The sequence below is a fragment of the Eretmochelys imbricata genome, chromosome 9 (assembly GCF_965152235.1).
Source record: "Eretmochelys imbricata isolate rEreImb1 chromosome 9, rEreImb1.hap1, whole genome shotgun sequence".
NCBI classification, from domain to species: Eukaryota; Metazoa; Chordata; order Testudines; family Cheloniidae; genus Eretmochelys; species Eretmochelys imbricata.
In genome coordinates this window covers 41,329,724-41,334,190 of record NC_135580.1, presented here as the reverse complement: position 1 = coordinate 41,334,190, position 4,467 = coordinate 41,329,724, and positions in this window count along the sequence as shown.

The following is a 4,467-nucleotide window of genomic DNA, read 5'->3' as shown; positions in this document are numbered from 1 at the left end:
ACATGCTGCAGCATGGCCTCTGTCTCACTCACACATCTATCTTTAAATTGTGGCTGCTGCTGACATGCACTTGAGTGCTTTCCTCATCTAAACACGAGATGCAATTCGATTATTCGGTTGCTAGATGGCGCTATGCAGAATGTACATGGACTGTAGTAAAATGCACTATAAATCCTTCCATCCATTTCAAGAAGTGAGTTGTTTTTGAAATAAGGGCATGACTCAGAAATATCAGCAAGAAAGAATCCTATATTTCCAGGCCCAATCACTTAACATGGGCCTGAGCTTCAAATGTTTACACCCATGTCACATGGATATGGTACACAGACTCCAGCTGTTACTGTGGCATTGCTATTGGGATGAAATACACTCATGTAGTCATTGGGACCTCGAGTGTCCTGGATGGGGACTGAACTTTTAAGTGACCTGGCCAGAGGATGAGGCAACAGAAGATTCAGATGGTGGCAACCAACAGAGTCCAGCAACACCACACACAGTTATAGGGGGAGTGCCGGCCAGTGAGCTGCTTCTGTACATATGGTCCTGGCTGGGGTGGGGGACTTATACCACTGTGAAAACCTGATAAAGGTATTGCTCATGTTTGATGGTATCACTACTTTACGCCTCTTGAACTTGTTCCAGCAGTCCAACCATGAAGCAATTTAAGACAGCTGCCATTTAAAAAAAAAAAATCAAGCCACCAAAGAAGTACATTATCCTTTTCCCCATAAATACAGAATTGCTCTCTGCACCCAACCCCCAAAATTATACTAGCCCAACGCAGGCCAATTATCTTCTAGGACATTGACACCTTTTCTCTACCTAAAAATTGTTGCGATTTGTATTTTAAATTCTAATAAACCTGCAGGGCTAGAAAGGGAGTGTTATATTGGAAAGAAGAGATAGCCAGTTTCCCAATGAGATTTTCATCTTGCCCTAGAAGGGCCTGAGATAAAGCACATTGCAACTGTTAACATTTTTATGTAGGGCAAAGTTATTTTAGTTTATCTTTGAAGGGTTTACTAGCTTAATTTTTCATTTCCTCTTTTTCCTGTGAAGTTGGACTCATGATACCTGGCTTTGAAGATAAAGGGATATTGAAAATAGCCCCAATATTTTTAGAAACATTATAAAACAAGGTGGCAGGGCTCTTCTGTTGACACACCCTGTTAGCATATGTTGGAATCCTTCAAGGAGCTGTTGGCTCAATCCTGTTGACTCATTTTAACAGATGTGGCTCATTAATTCTACAGTGATATCAGGGAAGTAGGAGCAGCTCTATGGGCAAAGGAAAGGGGCAGGAGGGGTGTCTAAAAGAGGGAAGTGTATGTAACAAATTCCTCGGGGTAGCTTATCATGGAAAAATCTTTGGCTGAGGTTTATGGTTTTTGTTTTTAAACTGATGTTGCCAATAAAGCTAAGTCACAGGAAATGTATACATTTGCGCTACACACCGAGGGGTACTCACACTTGAGTACATCTACCCCAAACCTTGTTGGCTTCAGTAGAGTTTCTTTGTCTTTGCACTGAGGAAAGTGAGAGAAGTAGAAAGCCCAGGGCGTTAAGATTCTGTTCAGAGCAGCTGGGAACTGTACCTGATTTCAATTTATTGGCGCTGGTTGGAACACTTGACAAAACGAAATTGTCAAAATATGCCATTTAATTGAAGAACATCTTGGTTTCAATTACATTTTTGTCAGGAAGGTTTTTTAGTCCAGCATTCTCTCTGGTCACATCTGACCAGGGAGAGGAGACAAGTCCTAAATCAAAGATATCGGGTTTTCAATCAAAAAATGGATGTTTTGACACATCCCTTTCACAGAAATATTCAAACGTGTTTTTTAAGTGCAGAACAAGAAGAACTTTTGAAATCTCAAAAATTGCAATGAAACAATTATTGATAAGTTGTTTAAGTTAATTGCACAACCATACTTTGGTTTGCTAAAAAGTATATTCAACACACCAAATAGCCAATATCAGTCAGATTTATTGCTATAAGCCAATAATAACATAGTACAGGAAAAAGGTTTAACACAATTCCAGTCTCTGGGAAGCAATCTCGTGCAGCATTGTTACATTCACTTTATGCAGAAGGTTTCCTTCCAAAGTTATACCCCTAAAGACATCTTTTTATACCCTACATATTTACTGTGTACATTATCTGAAACTAGATTTCACCAATCAGCTTTCTACCTTGTTTTTCTGGTACCATGGTGTATCCCTTATCTTTGTTCTGAACACATGCGTTTCAGGTACCAAGGGGCGTGAGGGCACTTCCTAGGTTTATATAAGGGTAGAACAATCATATGGCTTGTCCTCTTCCTTTGGGACATTCCAACACTGGCCTGTAAGAATAACTCCCTACTTGTTGCTATGGAAAAATAATTGTATATCCTGATCCTGTCAGCTTTCCTATCTACATAGGCCAAAGCTTGCATCAGCTAATGCAAGGTGTTAGGAGCTACTTAGTATAATTTAACAGGATTATATTAAAGGTGTTGGCCAATTTAGTCTATATAACTACTATACTATTTGTACTTAATGCATATATATGTGCGGATAATGCATATTTTTAATATTACATGTATATATATATATATGCTAGACAGCATATATTGGTCAACATGATTGTCATCCTTTGTACAGCTCTACACCTTATAGTTTCTCTATAATACAGGTGATATATACAGAATACATGGTGGGGTGTGGCACATGGATTTCATCAGCATTTGTTTGAGAGGATTTTTATATGTCACCTCATTTCACTAGTTTAAGTGAACTTACGCTGCTGCAGACTTAATACACCACTCTGTCATATATTCTACACATCGTGCTCAGATTGCTGCACTTTTGGAGAGAAAACTAAAGCTGCAGCATTCTTTTTTGTGACCTCCCTTTTCTTACACTCCTCTCCCCAACTAACGTCAATGGAAAGCAGAGGGGGTCGTGCCTGTTCAGGATTAAGCTCCTGATTTACAGGACAATATTTTTAGGAGGAGGAACAAGGGAAGCACTGTGGTCTACCAGTTGTGGGCACTGCAGCATGACATATTCACTAGTACATTTCCTCCAACAAATTCCGTCTGTGTAGGGAATCTGATAGCCTTGCAGTCAGAAAGTCATTAACTGAGTCTCCCGCAAATTGCAATTCAGTAGCATCTTATTCTATCACTTTGTCAACTGCAGTGCTTTAATGTAAACCAGATGTCTGTCTTTCCAACATAACAATACTTATAATCTTCCTCCTGGATTACTGACCTACCACACAGCTGTAATTAAATACCTGATTGAGTCTGAAATTTCATTCTGATGTGTCCACTACATTTGATTAAGTGTGCAAAATTGTTGGTGACAGAAACATTTCAAGATCATAAATGCTAAAGGCCATGGTAATATGACCTTTCTTTCTCTCATATCTTTACTTAATAAGAGAAACCTATAAAGTGAACTAAGTTATTTATGCTGTTCAGCTGGATTTTTGCCCCCGCCTTGGCTAGAGAATGTCTTAAACTGTTTTAGACAAACTTTAAAACGATGTGATGGAACACCTGTGCATAGAACCCTTGAATCACTGGTTTTAACATCATTTAAAACACAAGAACTTACACAAAGCATAAAGTCTTTCATCCATCTTTATTGTTTTGCATTTAGGCCCAGCTCCATGCTTATATGCCAGATGGCAACTGCAGCAGAGTTTCAAGTTATAGCTGCAATAGATGAGAAGATAAGAGCCTCTTGAGAAAGGGAAGACCAGACTGCATATTCCCTGCAATTGCATCTGATGACTTATTGCCACTCACTAACTGACTTGTCCATATATAGGTAATTCAAAATCTGACATTTGTGACTAGCTTATCTGCAGCCTGTTCCTCCTGCAGAGATCAACAGTAAAATAGAACCCTGGAAAGAAGAATATTTTATATGAATTGAAAAAAGCAGAATTAGGGCTTTTTCATGTCCTCATTGCAATATCAAGAATTTTTGTTTGAGAAGAGCCATAACATTTTGTGCAACTGTCATTGCTAGTTACCACTGCAAACCAGACTAGCTGAATATGATTGAAACCTATGATATAACCTCATTTTTCTCTTTTAGCAGATAGACAGTTTTCCTCTTGGGATTCACAGTCTTTATGTCCAGTAGTGATCTTCCCTTCCCCCACAGTTTCAAAGTGCACTTTCACTTTGGCAATGGATGGTAAATAACAGTGCAGTGTTTGCAGAAAAACAAAAGTCAATTACAGAGAGAATAAAATAACTCATGAGTGAGTAATTGTTGCTTTACTTTCACTACTTAAGAGTCATCAACAACTGCAATAGTTCTGCAGCTCTGGCACAATTTTGTTGTTTGCCATTGTTAATGAAAAAAATGAAAGTTTACCATACAGTACATTGGGTAGTCAACACTGTAATTAGCCCTTTGAAAGATGAAGTATCCACTTGAAAAAAGAAAAAAAGCTTCACTCAC